The following is a 16,534-nucleotide window of genomic DNA, read 5'->3' as shown; positions in this document are numbered from 1 at the left end:
TGTGGGGTTGATATAGTTTTTAATCTTATGTTTCTTTGGATGTAGAGCTTGCTCATACGATGGTCACAACCGAGAAATGTGATGTATATAGCTTTGGCATTCTTTCACTAGAACTGATAATGGGAAAGCATCCCAGTGAACTACCAATGTTGTCTGTTAATTATTTGGTGTTAGTGAATGCAGGAGATAGTCGAATACCACTTCCCTCACCACAAGTTCAGATACAAGTTAAGTGAGTATTGACCCTCTCAAGAGCATGTTTGAACTCCAATCCAAACAAAAGACTAACAATGTGCCATGTTTCAAATTGGTTAATGAATGATTTGTTTTAAATCAACATCTCTTGCCTGATCAATTTAGTGTACTTTAATTTCAGTGTTCTTTACTTTTCTCAAGCTCCTATATGCATCATGCCAATAAATATTTATTTGAATGCCTTTTTGTTAAAAAACTTTATATATGTTTGTACTAGATAAATAAATAAGTCAATGGAAATTGCTATATCTCTAAAACTCACTACCTGAAACCAAGGAAGGCCACACATACATCCCTCTAAGAATAAATTATGAAAACTTTTTCTGTTATACTTCTTATATCTATTTCAACTTTTTTTATTTAGTAAGTTAAATGTTTTAAAAATAATAATTCTTACAATGACTTCATATTTTCAAAAAGAATACACCTGATCGTAACTTGGGTAGCACCATCATGTTATATACCGTTTACCATGGCTAAGGGTGAATCGTGTGGCGGGGTAAGAGACAAGAATTTTCTTGAGTGCTTGAGACACCTTCCTTTAGACTTTAGTTGATTTATAGACCTTTGGATTTAGTACTTATGTTTTTTTTAATGTGTATAATGCTGAATTAAATATCCCTTGAGAATTTACAAACATTCTTTTGGATATCATTTAGACGTATAAAATACTGGGATTTTTTTTAACAAAGTTTCAATTTTTAGAGGTTGAATACTATTTTCAAGTTAAGTATGTTTTGTGGGGTTAAAGCTACCATTGCACAGGGCCCAAAATGTAGAAGGGGCCAACAAGTTATTTTTTATGTTTATTAGCCCATATCACATAGACAAGAAGTCCGAATCGAAACTAAAAGAGAATACAAAATTTGAGAAATCGGAATCGGGCAAATACGTAATTTTACAAGAAATTAGAAAAGAGAAGTCAAGCAGAAGCAGTAGCGGAGGGAAGTTTCAGATTTCGCTAGGGTTACTCCAATTCTTTTAGATTCAGGGTAACATTTTGTATCCAAAAGGCACAGCACCAGATGGTGAATTCGAAGTACGCATGCTTTTCTATCTATTCGCGTATGCTTATTTACTTCTCAGTTTAACTTGAAAAAGTAATTCATTATATGTATGCTGATAAAGTTGTTTTTCACCATTTAATTAATTGTTTTCATTTTTTAATCAGTGTTAGTATCAGATTTCTTTTACATGTTCATAATACAAAATGACTTTAGGAGATGATAATAAAGCCGGATGAAATAAACCCAAAGAATGATATCATTATCCTTTTAAATCATCTTCTTTACCCTCATTCACACGTTCAATAAAAATTCTAGGTCCATTCATTTTTTAGATTCTTATAAAGGGGCCATCACCATTGGCCCATTAATAGAGTCGTTCGCTAAAAAACATTGATTTCAGAAGTAAACCGCACTCTACATTGGTTTCTCATTAATATGAAGATAAGGACTAAGAGAAATGATCATGAAATGCGATGTGCAGAAGACTTCTAAAGATTTGTTTAAACTTATCAGCTGCGGGAAATAAGAGAAACAGACAATAATACAGTTGTATTTTCAGTTTTATTTAATTACTTTCATTTTTAAGACGACGCAAGTATGAGAATGAGACGTTTTAGCATAGTCACATAGTTCGTGGTACGGTCCGGTACGGGAACAGGGAACGGGAACGGGATTCATGAGGTTGGGCGTATCGGGTACGAGGGGGGTAGGTTCATTTCGGTACGTGTCCGGTACGGCGTACCATTGGTCCCGATACGGTGTACCTGTTTTTAGAACACATATTTAGCAATAATTTACTTAAAAACATAATTTTTAGCAACATATTTCATTTAGAAGTACAATTGCAGCAATATATTTCATGTATAAACAGAATTCCAACAATATATTTTTATAAACTCAATTCCAGCAACATTTTTCATGATTCCATAATTCAAAATACCAAAATACACATATTGTAAAGATTACATGCTGGAAATTAAAACAGATTACATGCTGGAAATCAAAAGTTCAAAACAACAACAGTTTTGTAAGAGCCTCCCTACACTCCATAATTCTTTTTAAAAGAATATAGTGTGAAGCAAACCGAGTTGTAGCCACCTTTAATAAATCTAGTTTTGAATTTTCACGAAACATCGACAAGGCATGAGTGTGGTTAATAAAGTATTTTACAATTGCTTTTCCTCTCCTATAGGTATCACTCATCCAATAAAATTCTTGTGCCATATCTTCAAAAATCAAGTTTAAACTATGAACACAACAAGGTGACCAAAAGATATGTTTGAATACCTTTTCGATCTCGCGTCCGGCGGCTTTGCAATTAGCCGCGTTGTCCGTCACCACTTGTAAGACAGTTCAATTGCTCCTCTTAGAAACTTGGAAATCGCCACTCCCGTTTTCTCGACTCCCGAATAATCTTCCGCATACATAAACACCGCACGAGCATTGACGGCAACAACATTGAGAAGTGGCTTGTGTTTGACATTAGACCATCCATCCGAAATAATCGAAACACCTTGAGTGTACCAAGTATCTTTCACCGGTATTAGTTCTTTATCAATATCTCTCACACACTCATCTAGCAAGACGGTTCTTGCTTTTTCACTAGATGGAGGTTTATATCCATCCGGTGACTTCTTGATGGCTTGTATTTTCTCAATGAATTGAGGATTCCGCAAGACATTGAATGGGATACCATTAGCACACAAGCCTCTCATGATTTTGATGTCCATCATATTCCGCTCCATGACACCAAAAGCTTCCTCAAGTCGTCTTTTTGATGCTGAATTTTTTGAAAGGATTGAATTTTTTAAAGTTCTTGACACACCTCCGCTCTCGGCTTCTTTCACCTTGTTCGAAATTTGTTGTAGCTTGGACGGATCTTTAATCATAGCTGGACATCTTCTAATTTCTGCCGTCTTCCCAACTTGAGCACCAAAGAAATGTGTATGAATCCTAGTGTATGAACTTGTATATTTCACTTTGCAATGGTTACAAATCCATTGCTTTGATCCTCCAGCATTCTTACTAGTACCCGAACCAACCATAGTCACTTCTTCTAAAAGAGGTTTGCCAGCTTCTTTATCACTTTTTTTGCTTCCTGATGCGCCTACTGTTATGTCCTCGTTCTCACCAATGTCAACAAAATTTTCCTATGGTTCTGTTTCACTATCTGATACATGAATACTAGCATTGCCATTGCCAAAAACCATTCTCAAAAACTAATAGAATAACAGTAGAAGAGAAGAAGAGAAGAAAAGCATAAATTGGCAAGTGTATTAATGGAAGTCGATGAATCAAACCAATTGCCGGGCTATTTAATAACTAATAGAATAACTGTTATTCAATAACAGTACAACTGTAGAAGAGAAGAAAAGAAGAAAAGCAGAAATCGATTGGATGTTACAGTGGAATGCAAGAATCATCTAATTGAAGAAGATGAAGTTTATGGTGACAGGGGCCTGATTTAATAAGCAAATCATACCTGCTATCTAGGAATCAAACCAATTGCCGAAGCGTTTTTTTTCCTGAATCGGTACTTTTTGGAATCGACATCACAATTCCCGCCCAATCGGTGATCCAATCGCCGTTTTTTTTTTTGCAATCGCCGACCCAATCGACGAATTGCTGCAATCCAATTCGTCAGAAACGTGTCCCCGTCATCGTACCAGTTGATTGCTCGGATCGCCAAGGAGCCGTACCTGAGAGTGTTTCGCATGGCGTTGGGATCGACTCTGTACCCAGTTTGGGTACGAAACGTTCAAAACGTGGTACGTGACCACATGAGCGACTCCTGTGACTATGCGTTTTAGTCACTTGAGGAGATAAAAGAAATGAACAGATGTAATAAATGCAGGGAACAATAAGAACCATAAGTTTTTATTTAATTATCTTCATATTTATCCTCTTTTCCCTCATTAACACGTTCAAGTATCACACAATGTTCATTTCTTTTTAGATTCTTTTAAAGGACCCTTATGTCCCTATCTCCATTGACCCATTCAAACAGTTTTGACGTGGCAGTCAGCTACATAATAGTCATCAGTTACAGCACTGCCTATGAAGCAAAACACAGTTTGAGTGAAAGTACTTCTACTAGCATTAATCATAAAACAAAAATAAATATGTCTATATATTTAAGTGAAGTAATATTATTACGCTATTAAATTCGACAATAACATATAATACAATTGTCTTTTTGTAATTCCTTTTGCCTTGAAAAATTTTGTGTTACAACAAATTTCATTGTTCTAAGAAAAAAGGATTAAGGCCATGACAGATACAATTCAGAGTATAATACAATCCTTTGTCGAAAAATATGACACTGACGGATAATGTAAAAGACACTCCTTGTGGAAAAATATGACGTTGCCCAAATTTCCTTTCTAGAATGTGAAAATAAAAAATATACAAGATAAAAAGGTAGCTTAAGTATAAAATTGAACATACAAACCATCCGTTTTTATACAGCAACAGCTAAAGCAAATCATGTCTTCAATCTTCTTATATTTCTCCCTTGCTCTACTAATCATCACACTCTCCCCCATAGCAAATTGCACTTCTGCTTCTTTGAAGGAAGCCAATGCTCTTCTTAAATGGAAAGCAAGCCTTGAAATCCCAAACAACTCCTTTCTCTCTTCATGGCTTCCCCTCCCTATGAATTCCATTGCATCATTTCCATGCACTTCTTGGTTTGGAGTAGTTTGCAATGTTGATGGGAGCATTCAGAGGCTAAACCTCAGTTCATCTAGCTTAAAGGGTACGCTACATCAATTTTCATTCTCTTTGCTACACAATCTTACACATTTTGATCTCAGCCTAAACAACCACTTTGGCCCCATCCCACCTGAAATCATACTCCTATCCAAACTTATCCATCTTGATTTTTCAGAGAATAAGTTTTCAGGAGTAATCCCACCTGAAATAGGAAACATGTACCAGCTAACCATCTTGTACCTATACTCAAACAATATATCTGGCTCAATTCCTTCATCATTAGGAAATTTGACATCTTTAAATGTCCTATATTTGTACTACAATCAACTCTCTGGTCCCATTCCTATTGAACTTGGGAATTTGAAGTCTCTCACTAAGCTTGGTCTGAGTAACAATCAACTTAGTGGTTCTATTCCTTCATCATTGGGTGATTTGACATCTTTGAGTGTCCTTTATTTGTACTACAATCAACTCTCTGGTCCCATTCCTATTGAACTTGGGAATTCGAAGTCTCTCACTGATCTTGAGGTGAGCAACAATCATCTTAATGGTTCCATTCCTTCATCATTGGGTGATTTGACATCTTTGAATGTCCTTTATTTGCACCACAATCAACTCTCTGGTCCCATTCCTATTGAACTTGGGAATTTGAAATCTCTCACTGATCTTCAGGTGAGCAACAATCAGCTTAATGGTTCCATTCCTTCATCATTGGGTGATTTGACATCTTTAAATGTCCTTTATTTCGACGAAAATCAACTCTCTGGTCCCATTCCTATTGAACTTGGGAATTTGAAGTCTCTCATTGATCTTGTGGTGAGCAACAATCAGCTTAATGGTTCCATTCCTTCATCATTGGGTGATTTGACATCTTTAAATGTCCTTTATTTCGACGAAAATCAACTCTCTGGTCCCATTCCTATTGAACTTGGGAATTTGAAGTCTCTCGATGATCTTGTGGTGAGCAACAATCAGCTTAATGGTTCCATTCCTTCATCATTGGGTGATTTGACATCTTTGAATTTCCTTTATTTGTACTACAATCAACTCTCTGGTCCTATTCCTATTGAACTTGGGAATTTGAAGTCTCTCACTAAGCTTGGTCTGAGTAACAATCAACTTAGTGGTTCTATTCCTTCATCATTGGGTCATTTGACATCTTTGAATGTCCTTTATTACTACAATCAACTTTCTGGTCCCATTCCTATTGAACTTGGGAATTTGAAGTCTCTCACTGATATTGAGGTGAGCAACAATCGGCTTAATGGTTCCATTCTTTCATCATTGGGTGATTTGACATCTTTGAATGTCCTTTATTTGCACCACAATCAACTCTCTGGTCCATTCCTATTGAACTTGGGAAATTGAAGTCTCTCACTGATCTTGAGGTGAGCAACCATCAGCTTAATGGTTCCATTCCTTTATCATTGGGTGATTTGACATCTTTAAATGTCCTTTATTTCGCCGAAAATCAACTCTCTGGTCCCATTCCTATTGAACTTGGGAATTTGAAGTCTCTTACTAAGCTTGGTCTGAGTAACAATCAACTTAGTGGTTCTATTCCTTCATCATTGGGTGATTTGACATCTTTGAATGTCCTTTATTTGTACTACAATCAACTCTCTGGTCCCATTCCTATTGAACTTGGGAATTTGAAGTCTCTCACTAAGCTTGGTCTGAGTAACAATCAACTTAGTGGTTCTATTCCTTCATCATTGGGTGATTTGACATCTTTGAATGTCCTTTATTTGCACCACAATCAACTCTCTGGTCCCATTCCTATTGAACTTGGGAATTTGAAGTCTCTCACTAATCTTGAGGTGAGCAACAATCAGCTTAATGGTTCCATTCCTTCATCATTGGGTGATTTGACATCTTTAAATGTCCTTAATTTCGCCGAAAATCAACTCTCTGGTCCCATTCCTATTGAACTTCGGAATTGAAGTCTCTCATTGATCTTGTGGTGAGCAACAATCAGCTTAATGGTTCCATTCCTTCATCATTGGGTGATTTGACATCTTTGAATGTCCTTTATTTGTACTACAATCAACTCTCTGGTCCCATTCCTATTGAACTTGGGAATTTGAAGTCTCTCACTGATCTTGATGTGAGCAACAATCAGCTTAATGGTTCCATTCCTTCATCATTGGGTGATTTGACATCTTTAAATGTCCTTTATTTCGCCGAAAATCAACTCTCTGGTCCCATTCCTATCGAACTTGGGAATTTGAAGTCTCTCACTGATCTTGTGGCGAGCAACAATCAGCTTAATGGTTCCATTCCTTCATCATTGGGTGATTTGACATCTTTGAATGTCCTTTATTTGTACTACAATCAACTCTTTGGTCCCATTCCTATTGAACTTGGGAATTTGAAGTCTCTCACTAAGCTTGGTCTGAGTAACAATCAACTTAGTGGTTCTATTCCTTCATCATTGGGCGATTTGATATCTTTTAATGCCTTTTATTTGGACGAAAATCAACTCTTTGGTCCTATTCCTATTGAACTTGGGAATTTGAAGTCTCTCATTCGTCTTCAGGTTAGAGGGAATCAGCTTAGTGGTTACATTCCTTCATTATTGGGTGATTTGACATCTTTAAATGTCCTTTATTTCGACGAAAATCAACTCTCTGGTCCCATTCCTATTGAACTTGGGAATTTGAAGTCTCTCACTAATCTTGGTTTGAGTGACAATCAACTTAGTGGTGCCATTCCTTCGTCACTAGGAAACCTCAGCAAGCTACAGACTCTGTACCTTCACACGAATAAAGTATTTGGTTCGATTCCACTAGGATTGGGAAGTCTAGAGACACTTAAGCTGTCAAATAATCATTTTTCTGGCAATTTACCAGAAGATTTGTGCCATGGGGTAAAGCTTCAAAAGTTCACAATAAATGCTAATAATCTCACTGGGCCTATTTCAAGAGGCTTACGGAATTGTCCCAGCTTAATTAGGGCTCGTTTTGATCAAAATCAATTAATTGGAGTTATATCCAATAGCTTTGACATCTATCCACGCTTAAAATATCTTGATATCAGTCACAATAATTTTCATGGGCAGCTTTCTCAAAACTGGAGTAAATGCAAGAATTTGACAGCCTTAATGATGGCATATAACATCAGTGGTAGCATACCACCAGAGTTTGGAAATTGAACTCAACTACAAAGGCTTGATCTTTCTTCCAATCATATGGTAGATGAAATCCCAAAGGAGTTCGGGAAGAGGATATGTATGCTGAATTTGTCCTTGGCTAATAACCAACTTTCAGGTATTATACCTCCAGAACTCGGATTTTTAGAACTCCTTGAAGTACTCGATCTATCTGCAAATAGATTGATTGGGTCAATACCAAGAAGTATTAGTCAATGGGAACATATCCACTACTTGAATCTTAGTAATAACATGCTCGGTGAGAAAATTCCATCTGAGATTGGCAAATTAGTTCAACTTACAGAAGTTGATTTATCTTAGAATTTGCTCACTGAAGAGATACCATCTGAAGTTCAAAGTTTGAAAAATATGAAAATACTGGACCTTTCTCACAATAGACTATTTGGTTCTATTCCTAACGCTTTTACAAGGTTGCCCAATGGGATTGACATCGACCTGTCCAAAAATGAGCTCACAGGTCCAGTTCCACTTTGCTCCAACTTTTTGAATGCATCCTTACAAGGCAATCCAGGTCTGTGTGGTAATTTTACAGGACTAAAGTCTTGTGCAAGTCAAATCCTGAAGAAGAAAAATGATCCCTTTCATCATCAACTCATCCTAATAATTATGCTCCCTCTTATCGGGGCAACTTTACTTGGTTTTGTCATGTGTGGCCTCATTGCTTATCGAAAACAAAAGAGACATTCTCCACAGAAACCATTGGATAATGAAGGTGGTGATTACTTCTCCATAACAAATTTTGATGGAGGAGTAGTGGATGATGACATCTTGAAAGCAACGGACAATTTTGATGAAGCATATGTAATTGGAACCGGAGGATATGGGACTGTGTACAAAGCCGAGATACAGCCTAACAATGTGGTAGCTGTCAAGAAACTTCACTCGTCATCATCTGAGAATGTTGATCATAATGGATTCCTTAATGAGGTACGAGCAGTAACGAACATAAGGCATCGAAACATAGTGAAACTTTATGGATATTGCTCACATGCCCGCCACTCATTTTTGATTTATGAATACCTTGAAAAGGGAAGCCTTGGATCAATCTTAAGAAGCGATGTCTTAGTAAAAGAATTGGATTGGTTGAAAAGGGTAAATATTGTAAAGGCTGTAGCTAATGGTTTGGCTTATATGCATCACGATTGCTCGCCTCCTATAATTCATAGAGACATTTCCATTTCCAACATCCTTCTTGATTCCGATTATTTCTGATTTTGGCACATCCAAGCTTTCAAAGCTAGACTCATCCAACTGGACCGCAATTGCAGGCACCTATGGTTATATCGCACCAGGTAACGTAATCATGTGATTGTAGTTCGACATCTTCATAGAATCATGTGAGGTTTATATAACTTTTTTTTGTCTTATGTTTCTTTGGATGTAGAGCTTGCTTATACGATGGTGGCAACCGAGAAATGTGATGTGTATAGCTTTGGGATTGTTGCACTAGAAGTGATCATGGGAAAGCATCCCGGTGAACTGCCAACATTGTCTGCTGATTATCTGGTGTTGGCAAATGCTGGAGATAGTCGGATTCCACTTCCTTCACCACAAGTTGAGAAACAAGTAAATTTAGTACTCAATATCGCAAGAGCATGTTTGAACTCAAATCCAAAAGAAAGGCCAACAATGCGCCATGTTTCAAATCAGTTCATGAAGGATCTTCTTTGAATTGATATCTCTGGTTGCCTGATATTGTGTGCTTCCAATGTGTAATTTTCTTAAGTTTCATACGATGCATCCTGATTATATGTATTAGTTTGAATTCCTAATGGGTAAAAAACTTTTCATATGTTTTATAGCACCATGTAGTATAACTATAATGTGGAGACTTGTATATTGTGTATGTGATCGTTCTTGAGCAAAGAATATACGAATAATTGCATCAAAATTGTTTTAGGCGCTTCTTTGGAGGAAGCCAATGCTCTTCTTAAATGGAAAGCAAGCCTTGAAATCCCAAACAACTCCTTGCTCTTTTCATGGCTTCCCCTCCCTTTAAATTCCAGTGAATCAATTCCATGCACTTCATGGTTTGGAGTAGTTTGCAATGCTAATTGGAGGATTCAGAGGTTGAGCCTCAGTTCATCTGGCTTAAAAAGTACACACCACCAGTTTTCATTCTCTTTGCTACACAATCTTATGCATCTTGATCTCAGTGTAAATAACTTCAATGGACCCATCTCACCAGAAATCTGGCTCCTGTCCAAACTTGTTTATCTTAATATTTCATTGAATAACTTTTTGTGGAGTAATCCCACGTGAAATAGCAAATATCCAAAAACAATCTAACTGGCTCCATTCCACAGGAAATAGGAACCACGGTGTCACTTAATGGCATAAGCCTCGCTTTAAACCATCTATCTGGCTTAATTCCTTCATCATTGGGTGATCTAACATCTTTGAAAATCCTTTATTTGTTCTATAATAAACTCTTCGGTCGCATTCCCAATGAACTTGGGAATTTGAAGTCTCTCACTGATCTTGAGTTGAGCCTAAATCAACTTAGTGGTTCTATTCCTTCATCACTAGCAAACCTCAGCAACCTACAACGTGTGTTCCTTGGTGCTAATACTTTTTCAGGTTCAATCCCACAAGGAGTCGGAAGGCTAGATAAAACAAAGGAATAGTTCTCATTAAATTGTTTATGGGTGAAATCTGTAATAACGTGTCAAAAGAAAACAAAGGAATAGTTGTCATTATATTGTCTGTATTTTTATAGAGATTATGGCGTTGCTAAGAAGATGTAACATGATAAAAAAAAAAATAAAAAAAAAAAAAAAAAAAAAACATGTTAATTCTTTTTTAATTATTCAAATTGTTTATGGGTGAAAATCTGTAATAACGTGTCAAAAGAAAACAGACTACCTTAATACTCTGCTCACTCTGATTGCCAGAGTTCAAACCTAGTGTGATATACAAAATCAATTAATGTTACATCCATGTTATCCCATATGAAAATTAACTAAGTAATAAGAAAATTAACTAAGTAAAATAACAAAAAAAAAATTTACCTCATCTGAAAGTATAATGCTGGCTAACATATCAATATCATTTTATGGCAACCATTACTACTCTCAAATTGTATTGGGTGTGTACAATTTTTTGGTTGGAAATGACAAATATTTGGAGAATGAAACTTATTTATTTTAAATATTCTTTCTTTTCTAATACTCCATGAATTCAGAACACCGCACTATGAACAAACAATACAGCTAATGTTGCATTAAATTCAAATAAAAAATTCATTCAGGCATTTCATCGAACACTTAATATGCATCAAGATCGCATTTTTTAAACAACAAGCTGCAAATATTTGGTGTATTGGGTGAATGTGTGATTGCTTGGGAACCATTACTACTCTCATATTGTATTGGGTGTGTACGTTTTTATGGCAAGAGTTGACAAATATTTGGTGATGGGTACTTATTTCCTCTAAATATTTTTGTTTTCTAATACTCTATGAATTCTGAACACCACGCTATGAACAAACCATAAATAGCTAATGTGGCATTAAATTCGAATAAGAAAAAATGATTCAGTCAATATGCTTTAAAATGACATTGATAAACAAGCAGTTTCAAGTGAACCTACAAGGAGTGTTGAAGTGGATAGTAAAAGAACAGGGGGAATATTAATAAACCATTACATACCTTTTAATTGAAATCCACTCCAACAGTGATGAGTGATGCACACTTCGATCGCTCAGCTTCTACTACGGAAATGATTCACACTGATGAAAAATCAGCAATCTGTTTAAATCATTAAATTTTCTACGATTTTGATGGGTTCATTTACTTCGTATCAATTTCTGATAGATTGAAAACGAATTTGTAAGATCAATAAAGGATTCAGGTGATTTGGTTGTCATTTATGCACTTGGGAATCGACGAGCAGGGGAAGGAAGGAGGGTTATGGGCGAGGGCATGGAAAATCAGGGATCAAGCTCCAAGGTATGAGAATCGACGACGAGAATAGCCATGACCCATGGTTGTAATGAGGTGTGCCATTTAGCTGATCAAAATAGAAATCAAAATACGGTTATTGTTGGGTTTTATGTTCAAATTTTTAATAAAAAAAAAGTGGAAGAGTCAAATTTTAAAGAAAAAGTTTCACAGTGTTTTGAAAAAAAGCAAAATAACATTACTAATTCAACTACGTAAACTTTGTGTTATTTAAATAGGAAAAAAGTTTATTATATTTTTAAAAATAATAATTGTAATGATTAAATATTTTCTGAAGCTAGTTTTATAAATTGAAAACATGCATCCAACTACAGCATCTTAATACGTTTTTAATAAAACATTTTTCTGTCCTAATAAAATGTATTTTTTAGAAAAACCTTTATATGTGATAAAAAAAACTATGGAAAATGGGGAAAGATCCTTACGCTATAGCTGAAAAGGTAGCTGTTAGCTGAAAAACTAGCTGATAGCTGAAAAGATAGCTGATACAAAATAACGTTTGGTAAAGCTAGCTGAAATATATAAAATTACATAAAATGACATGTAGGAGTATGTGTTTCTATAATTAATTAAGGGGTGTATTTGGAAAATTTTAAAAAGCTCCTAAAAAGCTAGTCTAAGTAGCTTTTAAAAAGCTAGCTTATAACCTACTTTTTGGCTTGCCAAACACGACAACATAAAAAACTCGAAAAATAAGCTATTTTATCAGCTAGCTGTGGCACGCCAAACACCGTAGTGGGTTTATTAATAAACACGAGTCATCACCAACTTTTCATTAGCTACTTTGATAATCTAAAAGACTATATATATATATATATATATATATATATATATATATATATATATATATATATAGTATTCCTTACATAATTAAATTTAGGCCTCAATTTCTTGTAAGACTGTTGGTGTGGATAACATATTATTACATATTATCACACTCAAAATGTCCACCCCATCGTCATTGTCACACTTTTGGTGTTATAACACCTAATGTAGAAATTGACAACACCAAATAACATGTGATAACACCCCTTATTTTCTATTTCTTTTTTTTTTATTTTTTTTATTTTTTTAATTTCTATTTTTCCCATTTGTTTTTTTATTTATGTCATAATATTTAAAATTATCATATAAATTAAATCATAAATTAAAAATAACATTTAAAAGCTAATTTTTTTTAAATAAATCCTAAATTAAAAATAGCATTAAAAAATTACAACAATAGACAAAAACATTTAAAAACCTAAAAACAATAAAAGATGAAAAAAATTTACATTTTTTTCCTTAAATTATACATCATTGGTACCATCATAGATACGATCTACAAAATCTTCTCGAAGTTGCTTGTGTTTCGTTGGTCTTGAATGTCAACGACTCTATATAAGTAATCTGTTGTCGTCCCCGGTTGAAATTGAATGTGTTCAGGTTCCTTAGGCGAATACTTTACAATGTTTCATCATTTATCTTCAATCACCATGTTATGCATTATGATACATGCATACATAATATCTCGTAGAGTATCCAAGTGATATGGTCATGCCGCATGTTCAACTATGTGTCATTTTCTTTTCAGAACTCGGAAAGCATGTTTCACGTCCTTATGTGCTATTTATTGTCTTTTCTTGAAAAAATTGTCTCTTGGTGCTATCGGGTGTCGAAACGCTTTCACAAATGTGGAATATGGTGGATATATTCCATATGTGAGGTAATACCCAAACCTATATTCATTTCCATTCACTATGAAAGGAACATCCAGTGCCTTTCCTATCAAAAGGTTCTGAAATATTAGTGATTGATCAAGAACGTCTACGTCTGTCACAAATAGAAAATTTTTTGATCTAAAAACCAAGTCAATAGGGGTCTTGTATATGTAATTGTTATAACTATACAACTATTATGTTATGGTAATGTAAATTTTGAAAATTATGCTACCATAAACTCTCATGAGCAATGCAATTAAATGTGATGTGGGATTTACGTCAAGATATTGATCATATTACATAAAACCAATGCATTAAAGTTCATATGCATTCTTGACCATAAACACTTCCCTAGGAAGCATCTTAGACCATAAACACCTTTATTGGACCAAGTTAGAACATGAACACATTCCTAGGCAACATATTAGGCGTAAACACTCTAAAATACCATAGTTAGGCCTTGAACACATCCCTAGGTAGTGTCTTGGGCGTAAACTACTTGAATGATCCAAACCTTGACCATGAACACATTCCTAGGAAGCATATTGAGCGTAAACCACTCCCCATGAACACCTTTAGTCCGTAAACACCTCCACATGAGCATATTAGGCCGTGAACTCAAAAGAGAAAAGGAATATGGAACCATGAACCCCTTTGGTGGACCATCCGTGAGCAAAAACACCTAGATATTTCAAGGTGTTTACGAATTTGTGAGTTGTCAAATGCCATTTTCCCATGCAAATCCTAGTAAAACACATATTAACCTTAGATAACAAAGCTTTACCCACCAGTACTCCAAGCATATATCACATCAAATTATTATCCCCATATGAGAAGCGTAAACTCCCTTTCCATTTCAAAAAATCCATTCCACTTTCTGTGAAATCTCCGTAAACTCTCTCAAGCATTCAACCGAGTTCCAGAAATCATTTCCTTCGCAATTCATCCTAATATTTGGTAAGTAATTTATGCCTAGATTAATGATTCATGCATTTAGTTATTGTAAATCTTCTACTCACATATAAATTTATGTGTTCATAGCCTTATACTAACAAAAACCCTCAAGAGATTCATCCAACACACCAAGTGTTTTAGGCTCCAATTTCTCACCTCATCTATTCAACCGCACTTTCTTTGTTTGGGGGAGGATGCAAGTCATAGCCTTGTTTAAATCTTGATATAATTGCTTGTTTTGCATGCATGCTAAGTTATATGTGTTGAAGTTATGAAAACTCTATATGGATTAGTCCAAGAACTTGAAATCTTGAGCAAGTCTCAAGAGTTTGAACCATATTTCACAAATTATGTATAGAAACAAGAACTAGTATGTTACAAAATATAAGTCACAAATTGTTATGACAAACACTATAAGGATTTGATTTAAAATTTACTTAACAAGTTGTTGGACATAATATTTTGGAAGATATTAATTTATGGAAATAATAATATCTTGGACCATTTTCGGATATATATATATATATATATATATATATATATATATATATATATATATATATATATATATATATATATAAAGATCATTTTTGGAACATGGGATAAAATTGAGTAATTATTGCACACTTTTATCTAAAATGGACCAAAAATAGAAATATCTATTAAATAAAGGCCTTTTTGAACATTTTCATCAATATAAGTCTAAAATGAGCATTTTAGAAGAAATTGGTCATTTTCAACAATTCACCTAGTTTTGAACCACTTATGACACCTTTTGACAAGTATGGGTCTTATTTGATAATTTATAAAAAGAAGGGCCATTTTTGCCAACATTGATAATATTGAGTCAATTTTGAAAAATATGATTCAAAGTGGATTATTTCAATAGACAAAACAAAATGAAACACCTAGTCAACGAGCACAACTATTTTTATGAAACGAAACGAAACACCTAGTCACCGAGCACAACTAATGTTATGAAACGAAACGAAATATCTAGTCAACGAGTACAACTATTGTTATATATTTAATAGATAATGGATTTCAACGATTTGCATAAACATCTGTTAGTATTCTAGTCAGATGCATCTTCACTGTACCTATATATATATATATATATATATATATATATATATATATATACATATATATATATATATATATATATATATATATATATTAGTGTACGTTTAAAGTCCTGTAAGAGTTATAACCAGAGTCTCCTGGAGGGAGAGCGGGAATTTATGTATAGATCTATACAGGGTTGACACCCCTTACCTTCGATGTTTGCTATAGCTAGACATGTCAGTCTAGGGTGACAAATGTCTAAAACGAATCCGACGCCTGAAGAACGTCTAGACAGGCACTCCGTCATATTAGTATGGTTATAACGACTCACTTAGAATATAACAATCTTATTAAGAAATTTACGCGGGAAAATCCTTACAAACAAATTCGCAGATTGTGTTGACCGCCCCCATGCATGGTAATGATTGTCCACACTCGTTGTGTTGATCGTCCACTTGCATTGTGCGGATTGTCCACAATCGCCTGTTGATTTCTCACACCACTCCAGTCTAGGGTTTTTAAGACCACAAACGATTACACCCATAAAAAAATATAGGATTTTCTGTGGAAAACAATTTTTATACGATTTTGAAAGTTAATCAACTAGAACACACACATAACTATACTTGATATGAAAACAAAGCTTAGAACTATATTTTTTTAGAAAACATGGGATTTTCTGGAAACTACTTGTTATTACGA

The sequence above is a fragment of the Lactuca virosa genome, chromosome 3 (genome assembly GCF_052849685.1).
Source record: "Lactuca virosa cultivar CGN04683 chromosome 3, Lactuca_virosa_CGN04683_v6, whole genome shotgun sequence".
In the NCBI taxonomy this organism is placed as follows: Eukaryota; Viridiplantae; Streptophyta; class Magnoliopsida; order Asterales; family Asteraceae; genus Lactuca; species Lactuca virosa.
Note: the sequence above shows the minus strand (reverse complement) of the source record.